Source organism: Pipistrellus kuhlii, unplaced genomic scaffold (assembly GCF_014108245.1).
Source record: "Pipistrellus kuhlii isolate mPipKuh1 unplaced genomic scaffold, mPipKuh1.p scaffold_m20_p_10, whole genome shotgun sequence".
In the NCBI taxonomy this organism is placed as follows: Eukaryota; Metazoa; Chordata; class Mammalia; order Chiroptera; family Vespertilionidae; genus Pipistrellus; species Pipistrellus kuhlii.
In genome coordinates, this window is record NW_023425405.1 from 27,297,480 (window position 1) to 27,309,447 (window position 11,968).

Below are 11,968 nucleotides of genomic sequence, written 5' to 3' on the forward strand. Positions count from 1 at the left end.
GCTATTTTCTGTCATTGCCCTTGGATTTTTCCCAGGCCCAGTGAGGGTAGTCCAACCTTGAGTCAAGAGATCTATGTTTTAATTACAAACCCACCATGGGCAAAGCAACTTCAGTCCTATCATTTAAATTCCCTTGTTCCCAGTTTCAGCAGATTTTCAGTAAAGATGCTCCTCATGGCCTCTCATTTTCTCTGAGAAAATTTTCTCAGGGACACAGACTGCTGTACGATGATTAGCAAAGATGTAATTTCATCTTGTAAGCACAGATTCCACAGTCTAAGACTCAGGACTGTGCTTGAACCTCAGAACATGACAGGGATATAGAAAGCAACAATCTGTTCTCCTCAGGTTGACACTTTCCTGTGATCCTTTTGCTATGCGAGGGGAAATAGAAATGAAGTATACAGAAATTGTAAATGGTTTATTTTTCTACCATTTTTTTTCCCTCAAGCAAAAGAATCTTTTTGAAAGTCCCACCTTCTAAAGAAGCTATCAGCACACAAAAGCATTTTCTTAGGATATGTGGATACTACACATACCTACTTGAAGTATGACTGCAACTCCATTTCTCTTTAGGCAGGTCCATCCCATGCTTTTGTCTTTATTACCAAGATAATAAAAACTTAAAGGGAGAAAATAGAACAGCCCTAGTGCTTCACCCTCAGTAAAAATGGCATATTTATTCCTACTCGGTGAGGGGACTGAACATTTACGGCCAGAGATCCCAAGAGGACTAAAATGTGGCCCCTGTCCTGTCAGCTAACATTCAAAATAAATTCTGCTAATTGTTATTTTGTGTCCCTGGCATCTGGACTGATGTCCTTAAAGAAGCAGTAGCTTTTAAGAGATCAATTTGGTTCCTTTCTCAAATGCTATTGTGAATAAAAACCAGGAAGAGAATAGAAAGTCAGCAAACAGCATCTTTTTGTGAATGTCCAGGATATCTCTGACTACAGAGTCTAAAACAAGCTAAGGAGACCTATGTTTATAGAACAGGCTCATAAGCAAAACTCAAACAATGTTAATGATTTATAGGTTTCTATTTTATGGGCATTAATTCCCTTTCAGTGTATACATGCCACACAGTGAATAAATAGACATAATGGATTAATATAATCCTAAGAAAAAAATCATTCAAAAGCAATATAGCAGAAAGGTCAGCAGATGTATGGGACCAGATAGGCGACAAGGTAAGTGCATTTATCAAGATGAAGGAGGAAGATATCACCATCTCCTATTTCATTGTGAAGGATTTCTCAAGTGAATATGAATCAACCAGGCATTTAAATGATGAGCTGATAGCAGTACAATGAGCACTTAGGGTAAAGTGTGACGCTTCAGTATAATCACTTATTCCGGATTCTTCTCCATCCTTCTTGAGATGACGGTGATGAAATAAGGTATTATAAACTCATAAGGACAAAGGGAGAAGGAAATGATGATAACATTTTGTGAAATAGAAAACTCAAAAACAGAAAGCAGGAACTTCTAGATGGAGAAGCCTCGTAGAAGCAGGAAGATTCATTCTGCCAAACCCCAGTGGGCCCTGGAAGTACAGGCTTCAGATGTCTTAGAAGTTAGGGATAAAAGATAGGCTTGAGAATAGAAAAATTAAAAGGGATGAACATACAATTTGGTGAAAACATTAGGACATTCTTGAAAGTAAAAGGGTACATTATTAATTATTTACTAGGATAAGTGACATACATTAGGATTGTCTTGGGCAATAAAAACTTAAAGGGATGAAACAGAGCAGCATCGATTCTATGGAAGTTCTGGTTTACATCTTTTATTTATTTGCATTTGATTATACTCTTTTTCAAATTGATTTGTATTTTTTACATACAGTGTATTTTATACTAAACCTTATTTTATACGCGCTGTATTATAATAAGGACAGGTGTAAGAGACAGAGATAATGTGAGAGGTCTTTAACTAAATGGGCACTTTAGACTTTATTGGAGCATTAAAAGATCTGTTGTCGTGTGGGTAAAACACAGACACATATTTTGGGAAATTTCATTTCTCTAACCCTCAGTTTCTCATCTGTAGAAATGACAATAAATAATTTAAGGATCTTAAGGGTTTTACTGTGCACATGGATTTGTGACAAGCATATCATACCAATGGAACACATTAATAGGGGAAATGTGTGGGGTGTATGGAAACTCTATGCGAGTGTCAATTTTTCAGAAAACCTAAAACTGTGATAAAAATTAAGTCTACATCTTAATTTAGTATTCAAAAGTGATTAAATTATAGTATTCAAAAGCGATTACATTATAACATGTAAAATTCCAAATAGAAAATCTTGCATATAAAATAAGCTCATAAATGTTATTTCCTTTTCTTTTGTCTTTAAAGCCTCAGGAAACTGATGGCCATTAACCTGTTCCTTTAGCCTTCCTTCTTATTTTTCTCTATTTTTTATAAATTGAGTCACATTAATTCATCCCAGCACACATCTCATTTGGGTTCTTCATTTTGAGCAACCTTCAAAGAGTAATTTCTATCACAGAGCAACTAGATCACTCTTCAAGTCTCACTTTTATATTTGTTAGAGTCTTTAAATGAAACACTCCAAGAAGCCCATTTTTTATCAGTTTCCTTGAACCTTTACCTCATATTTCCCTAAAGTACTGAAAACAATGAATTATTAAAAATATTCAGAAAATCCTATACAACCAAGACTCCTCCTCACCTGAATGCTTGCTAAAGGCCTTTAAACATGTATTCATCTCTATTACCGTGTTTCCCCCAAAATAAGACATCCTCCGAAAATAAGACCTACTTACAGGTTTCCTTCTGAGTGAAATATAAGGCATCCCCCCGAAAATAAGCCCCCCACCCCAGGCTAAACATGAGAGATTTGGTCCACTGATTCTGAAAGAAATGGAGTCACAAGAAATTCACCAGGAAATTCAGGAATTGGATTGTTATGATGATGTTCCAGAAGATGATGACATGATTGTCATTGAATAAATGAGTAAATTCTTGATACTGTAGGATTCACAGTTTGTCTGGTTTGTGTTGACAACTACCGTACTATCGTACCGTACGCAGGTAATAAATTTCCTTTATCTTCATTTAACAATAAATGTGTACTGTATTCTTCTTCATGGAAAAATAAGACATCCCCTGAAAATAAGACTTAGTGCATCTTTGGGAGCAAAAATTAATCTAAGACACTGTCTTATTTTCGGAGAAACAGGGTAGTTAATGAAAAAAATGCTAAAAATGTGGCTTAATTTATACCACTTTGAACTAATTGGGAGTAAAATATATGAGAAACTCATTAAATGCACAATTCACAGGAGCAGATAGAGAAGAGGAGAAAATAAGATAAATATTTTACAGATTGTGGATAGTAAGTCACAACCACCTCTCATGCACATCTTTCTTCGTAACTCCTCTCGGTTCTGTTTCTCTGGAGAACCCTGACACACCGCCATAAAGCAGCATCTGATATCTGCCATAGGTTCACAGTCTAGGGATATGAAATGTGTTTCTCTAGGATCTGTGTTATCACATTCATTATCTCAAGGGTGACCCATAGTGAGAATGCATAGCTGTACAGTCTTGTACCATTTACAGTTTTGTTTCAGAAACAGCTTATCTATTCTTCTTCGTCATATGTCAAATTTATATCCTCTTCCCCAGTGTTGGAAAGAGGTCATAGGGAGATATGTTGATAATCCTCTCCTGAGAAATGATAATAATAATTTGATGCTTTTCAAATCTTTCATATACTACATGATCTTAATGAAGTCTCCCTAGTGAAATACTCATTCAGGTATAATTATTCCCATTGAGATACAGAAAGATTATGCAACCTGCTCAGGTTGACCTGGATAGATAGAAAAGCTGAATGTGTACTGAGAGAACATTTAAGCACGTGTGTGTGTGTGTGTGTGCGCGCACACACACACACACACACAACACTTAAAACCAAACCACACAATATTTCTTCAGTTTAGAAGACTTGAGTTTCTAGTCTTGTCTTTATAATTTAGTATTTGTTCTTAAATAGGTGACTTTATTACTTGATTCCTCATTTTACATCCTTTAAAGGGGAAAAATAATGTACAACCTCATATTGTTGTTATGAGAAAACAAGCTTCTGTGAAATGACTTGTAAAATAAAAAATGCTGCACACATAGCCCTGGCTAGTAGCCAGTTGGTTAGAGTGTTGTCCAAATACACCAACATTGTGGGTTCAATATCTGGTCAGGACACATACAAGAATCAACCAATGAGTGTATAAGCAAGTGAAACAACAAATTGATGCTTCTCTCTCCCTCTTTCTTTCTCTCTCTCTCAAATCAATCAATAAGTTAAAAAAAATTAATGCTGCACACAGTGAATTAGGCTGGCTACCTGCCCAATTTTTATTTTAGAGTGTTTTAATGGTTAATTTAGAAATAAAAGTTTCTCAAAATCAATAGGTCCACACATTTTTTCTAATAATTCAGTACTTGAAGTTTTTGGTTAGAACTGTATCAAAATATAAAATAAGATTAACACTCTAAGCATTGTGTTGTTTTGATCTAACATAACAGCATAATAGGAGAGCACAAGAGACAGACTAAGAAGCACCATTAAAAATGATCAGTGACTTCAGAAATCTCCTGTCTTATAAGGAGCTCCTTTGAATATAAGCCACGATTTTCTAGCAGAGGAGGACGATAGAAGACCTAGTGGTTATGTCTTATGCATGTCAGATAGCCTGCAGACGCTATCACGCATTGCCTCCGGTGGTCATCTTTTAAAAAAAAATGTTTTTATTGACTTCAGAGAGGGAAAGAGAGAGAGAGAAATATCAATGATGAGAGAGAATCATTGATCGACTGCCTCCTTCACACCCCACATTGGGGATCCAGCCAACAACCCAGGAAGGTGCCCTGACCAGGAATTGAACAAAGATCTCCAGGTTCGTAGGTCAATGCTCAACCATGGAGCCACACTGGCTGGGCACTTCCTGTCAGCTTTGCAATGACCTCTTGAAGTGATATATAATCCCCATTTTATCATAAAGACATTCAAGCACAATGATGTTAGAGGACTCTTTAGGCTACATATCAAGCAGCCAAGATTTAAACTTTGGTTTGTGCCCTAATCATAACAAAACTAAACAAAAGAAAACATAGATAAAAAAGCGGGGGGGGGGGGGGGGGCGGGGTGTGGAGAGGAGAGAAAAATTTTGCAAGGTACCCTGATATTATTCAATATATTTCCTTGTTTGCAAAATAGCTTCCTTATCAATATCCATAGTTATGTTGGTCTTTGCCAAGTAAATATCCTTGCTAGGTTTTAAGAGCGAGGAACTCCTGAGTGATACAAGGAATGGAAATTTTAGTACAGTTGGTAAGCTAACCTCATGATGATTTTGTAGCATCATCCTCTCTATGATTCCAAAAATAGAGCTCACTGAAACAGCACAGTCTTTGGCTGACAAAGCAGAGAGTCAAAGTCATTCCAACCCCAGGCTTCCAGCTGGGTTTTCCATTTGTTAGAGCTGCTTATGGAACTCCAGGTTCCCTAACTAGAGCCACCATTGTCCCCTGCAGCACAGGCCTTGCTTTGATTTAAAGCCTCCAGACTGCTGCGCCCAGGAAGGTGTGTGGGAGAGCACTTCCCTCTCTGAGAAAACAATCTCTCTCCTGGAGTGAACTCTCCAGTAAAAGTGTCATTTTCAACATCTTCGACTCAGTAGGATGATCTCTGTTGAGTGCATTTCCTGTCTGAGTTTGATGTAATGCTGGCAATGGATTTGTTTAGCTATTTTCTCCAGAAGTGCTTATCTTTGAGTTCGGGTTCTCAAGAAAAAAATTGATCAGGCAAGTGAATGCGCCAGAGTTCAGTGGTGTCAGATCGATTTGCAGGGGAAGTAAACTGAAGTCTTCAACTGTGGAGACTGCACAGGTCAAGAGGCTGGTCAGGGGAGCAGCATCTCTCCTTCCCTCTCTACCTTTTGTGCTTTCTCCTTGAGCATGGACTCAAGTGCTGATCCTAGCAAAAGATATTAAAATTTCATACCCAGATGCCTCCCTGGTGTTTTTTTTTATTTTTTTATTTTTTTTTATTTTATTGATTTTTTACAGAGAGGAAGGGAGAGAGATAGAGAGCTAGAAAAATCGATGAGAGGGAAACACAGACCAGCTGCCTCTTGCACACCCCTTACTGGGGATATACCCGCAACCAATGTACATGCCTTGACCTGAATCAAACCTGGGACCTTTCAGTCCGCAGACCGACGCTCTACTACTGAGCCAAACCAGTTTCGGCCTCCCTGGTGTTTTACGGTTAAAAAATAGCAAAGAAATAATCTGGGTTTCAGTAACAGGAAGTAAATATCTGCCCAGTGGGAGATTTGGTTTGCCTTCTACTCCTTGGGTGGGTAGTGTTTCCCTTCACAAGTGTAAAGGCTACTTTCAGTCTCAGTTTATTACACACAAACCAGATTAAAGACGTCCACAAAATTTTCAACCTCAGTAATTCCAATCTTGGTAAAGGATGGGGTAATGGGACTTCTATACGAGAATCTATTTTTAAATTTCTAAATGCTTCAAAAGATGATCTGTCTCTGGGGAATGGGGATGTGATACAGACTATGCAACCCTTGGTGCCACTTTCATTACATTGTCTAACCAAATGGGATTTCAAGAGTAACTTTCCAAAGTATCATTATAAGGACATTTATGTCTGACCAGATGGATCAGGATGTCAGATTCTCATGGCCTTTGCGTTAAGTCAAACAAAAGTAGATCCTTCCCTGAGCTTTTGAAACGTTCAGCTTCTTTTCCATGAAAACATTGACCTTTGGACTGGAAAGTGATTGAAATAAACTCACGTCTTATTTACAATATTGCACACAATGGATAGGCAAAATGGAAAATCTCATTTGAAAGCATATTAAATTTAAAAGCATTATATTAGTAACAACGACCAAAAAAATAATACCGTGCTTTAGGACTTAAGCAAACCTATTGACACCATATGATTGCCTATTATGAGCCAGGCAAGAGCAAGAGATAAATACCCTTCTTATCACTGAGGAACTTGTAATCTAAGGATATTTACCTGGAGAACTGGAAGAACTATTACACAATAGGATTGCGGGCATTTCTCCTTAGTCATAATCAAAAATCTATACTTAAACGATACCCTGGACCTTATCAAATTGGATACACATATTGAGATGACTTTTTGGTGATATCATGGTAAAATGGCCTCCTCTAGGCTGTGATTAAGCAAAAACAAACAAGTGCACAATCACATAGGAAAAGCTTAGCAGAAACGTGTAAGAAATGTCAAATTATAGCACACATTGAGTTGGAAATTTCAACTAGAGAAGAAAGCAGGGAAAGTTCATGGTAAGCTTGACTGGGCAGACAGGCTGGGCTGGGTTGACTTGTGTTTAAAAGATTGAATAGAATGATATCCTGAAGTCTCTGGAACTTGTAGAATAGTTTGGGTTTTAAAGGAGAAAAATGTGAATACGGAATAAGGTCTTTGTTTAAAGCCTATATATGTACCCCTCCCCACCAAAATTATAATCTGAACAAAACTAGTAAATAAATTGACTTAATATTATTGCTATTATAGGATGTCAGGAGTATCTGGCTTTTCCCACTAACAATCTGCGTTGGTTATGGCACATAAACATAGTTCTTTTAGCTGTGTCCATGGGAGACACTAATAATCTGTCTGATATTCTTTGAATCTTTCTGAGTCCTGGCAGTTCTGACCTGACACCTTCTGGTGGGTCAGGTAAGATTTCATTAAGGTGACATTTAAATTTCAATCGAAAGGAAGTTGTTAGCAGAGAAATTGCAGTGGCAGGAGCATATGCCAGACATTTGAAATAACTTTACCCTTATTTTCTTAGTTCTCAACATGAAAGGATATTCTAAATATGAGAGACTTGGGACACCCACTTTATTTAAATTCCAGTTTCCCTTAATTAGAGTGTATAGTTTCTTTTTTTAAAAAATATATATTTTATTGATTTTTTACAGAGAGGAAGAGAAAGGGATAGAGAGTTAGAAACATTGATGAGAGAGAATCATTGGTCAGCTGCCTCTTGCATTCCTCTTACTGGGGATGTGCCCGCAACCAAGGTAGATGCCCTTGACCGGAATCGAACCTGGGAGCTTTCAGTTTGCAGGCCGATGCTTTAACTATTGAGCCAAACCGGTTTTGGCAAGTGTATAGTTTCTTAATACATATTTCTCTACTGACATTTTGCTAACATAATTTGTAAAAGAAAGGAATGAGCTAAAATTCCTAAATATTTAGTAGCAATTAAATGTTAGCTCTGATACCTTCCCAAATGATTGCTTCAGAAGAATTATTTAGGAAATAGATGTCCTAATGACAATTTTTAGGATTCTTTACATATCTGAGTTTGGCAATAGTTTTTATATCCAGTGGAATTTTAAAAATTTACATGGTGTGTGATCACTGTTGTATTCTAAATTAAATTTCCTGAGAGAAGTTTTAGAGACATATATTTCACTTAAACTTATTACATTCAAAGATAGGATGCTAGAACCAGAAAGAACTTCAAAAAACCATTTAATTTATTTTGTAAGTACTCCTTCCTGTTTCTTCTTAAAAATTACATTAAAGCCCTGAATTTGTTTTCAGCCATTGGATTAATATTCATCATTTTAATGAATACTGAAAAATAATTAAATAGGGTGAAAATTTTATGACATTATATTAACAAAATATTATAAATAGTAATTATAACTTAGTCTGTAGACTTGATTAAGGAAACATAGACCACAGATAAGCAGAAACAAAAAAAATAATAGTTAGTTTGAGTAAATATGTAAGGAATTCTGGAAGTAACCTTGGAAGTAACTTGACCAAGATTCTAATTTCAGCTCAACCCCTTATCTACATATATGACATATGGCGACTGATTTACTTTCAGTAAAAGATGACATGTGGTACCCATGTCAATGTCCTGTAAGGATTTGATAATTACCAAATTTCGTGCCTGGCACAAAGATCACAATAAAAGGTCACATGACTAAACCAGTAATATAAATTTAAATTACTTTGTCTTTCCTTTTTGTTATTGCCTACAGCCTGGTGAAGCAAAAGATCACCTTAATAAGAGCCTCACTCAGAACCCTCTCCTACCCCATGCTGCCATCATTTTTTGTACAATTACCCACATGAAGAAATCCCTCAGGTATTAAGAAACCCTCTCTTCAGCATACCTACTTTTTTTCCAAGCCATCTTTGCACTTTCTAACCTGCTGGACAAAATTGGCTTTCTAGTTTTTTCAATAACTAAAAGAGCTATTTCTTCTAATCCTCCTGACTCCAGGGGAAAAGAGCCGCATTCTCTCTGCCCTCCGTGGCAATGCTTATCTCCTTGCTCTCCACCGCTTACCAGCATCCCCATGTCTGAAATTGACACTATTTCTTTACCTGACCCTCTTCCTTTATTTTATACTTAGAAACTTGGGGAACTTTCCTGTATTCTTTAATGTTTTTATCTTCATGTTTCCATTTACTGTTATTGTTTCTATGATTTTAATACCCATGTGATAATCTATAATAAGAAAAGCGTAATATGCTAATTAGATCAGACAGCAGAACAACCTTCTGATGTCATTCCAGACAAAGCTGCAGGGCGGGGTGGGGGGGACCTAGGTAGAGGCAGTTAGGGGTGATCAGGCAGGCAGGAAGATGAACAGTTAGAAGCAGGGGTCCTGGATTGTGAGAGGGTACAGGCCTGGCTGAGGGACTGCTCTCCTCCCCCTTGCATGAATTTCATGCACTGGGCCTCTAGTTATTATATATTTGCCTTTTGAAAAACCAAATTTCCTTGGACTTTGTTTTTTTGTTTGTTTCTGAACAATATTAAAATTGTCTTGGAAACAGCACCATGGCAGAGAATGGCTGTCTATTCAACAGCCATTTCTTTTTCTCCATGGGCCTTCGGGTGGCTGATACCTTCCAGATGCCTAGCAGTGATGTCTGGTGGTGTGGCTGAGTTTGAGCCAATTCAAACTGAAAGTGATGTATGCCACGTATAGGCCTGGACCATGAAACCTCCTCTGTAGGCTTTTATCCATCTACATATTTAATGCTGAAGAATGAACTAAAATTAGAAGCCAAAAAGGCTGAACTATAAAATAGAAGATGCCTGGAACTCTGAATCATTATAGGGTGGAGAGATGCATACTTACCTGGGATTTGAATTTTATGTGCCAAAAACTATCAAGCTTGAGCTATTGTATGTTTTGAGGTTGTTGATTACAGTAGCTGGCATCAGCTTAGCTAATACATATACTGATGAAGCTAGGTATATGATTCAGAACTAAGTAAGAATGAACTGATATTTAGGGGCCATTTTATTTACTTTTAATTGACTCCTGCTTTATGGACATTGGAGCTTATTTTGGATAATGGCGATCAATTCGTTGGGAAGACAAGGTCAATACTGAAATCCCAGAGGGAAGCATAGTATGTATATTGAATGGAGAATTAAATTGATGTGTGTTTAAAGACTCACAAACTGTACTGTGGAGGAAACTGACAGCAGATCTGGTGGCCATCATAGTTAGTGAGAATATCATAAAGTGTCTTTTATACAAGGCCCCAAATTAAAAACTAATGCAGCAATCAGAGTCATAGAAAAAAGGCTCAGGGTAGTAAGCCTGATATTTTCAAATAAGGAAAAGAATATCAGACATACTTCCCCAAGTACTTTCCGCCTGCCTGTATTATCACACTGCTCACATTATGTCATCGTTTTCTGTCTGTTAAAAGAGACTTTCTGAGGCTTAGCTCTAATATGTCAGTGGTTCTGACTTGACCACAGAATAAATTCAAAATCTTTATTTAACTCGCACTGGTTCCTGTTTCACCCTGCTGTGCAGCTATTTACCTAGAACTGGTTTTCTCAGTTTCATTGGCACTATTGGCCTTTTGGGCTGGGTAATTATTTGTTGGAGGGGGTTGTCTGGTATGTGGACGATGTTTAGCAGCATCTCTGACCTCTATCCACTAGATGACAGTAGCACTCTCCCACTACCCCACTTGTTTCCAGATATTGTCCAATGTCCCCAGCGAGATAAATCACCTTCAATTGAGTAAAACTGTCCTAAATATCTCATCGCCATATTGGGTAGGGGGTGATTCTTATCTTTCTTTCCTTTTTTTTTTTTTTTTTTTGCTTGGAGCTCTTGTTTTCTTCTTCCTTGTTTAAACTCTTCATCTTAGTTGATGATAAGTTTTGTAGCTTTCTGACATATCTACAATGTAAGGGCAGTAAAATTACTGAAAATGTGCATGTCTAAACATGAGCTATTCTACTTCATTTAATACCTCAGCTGGGTATATTATTCTTAGTAGGGAATCATTTTCCCTGAGAATTTTCAAAGCATTCCTCCAAAGTGTTCCACCTTCCAGCATTTCCATGGGCAAATCTGATATTATTAATATTCGTGATTGCAAGCTCTTGGTACCTCTCCTGGAAAACCTCTAGAAGTTCCTTTTGGTCCCCTAAGCATTCTGGAATTTCACAGTGCTTTACGGTTTTTGTAGGTCTTATGTAACAGTTGTGCTGAGAACTTGATGATCCCACTCAATGTGGAAATTCATATGCCTCAGCTTGGAAAATATTTTAAACATTTTCTGTCATTTTTCTCCCCTCCATCTTCTCTAATATTTCTTTCTAGAATTCTAAATGTTCAGTGTTTTAAGTCCTAGAATAGTTTTCTATTTTTTTCTCTTCCCTGCTTTCTGAGTAGTTTTTTACTACTTTGCCTTTAACCCTTTTATTGAATGTTCCATTTTTACTGTCATAATTTTTGTTCCAAGAATTTTTTTCTATGCACAGCAGTTTAAAACATTACCTCATGTTCTCATTTTATGAGTATAATAATCTCTCATAAGAGCTAAGGTGTTTTTTATTTTTTTTTAGATCTGTCTCTTTGCTGA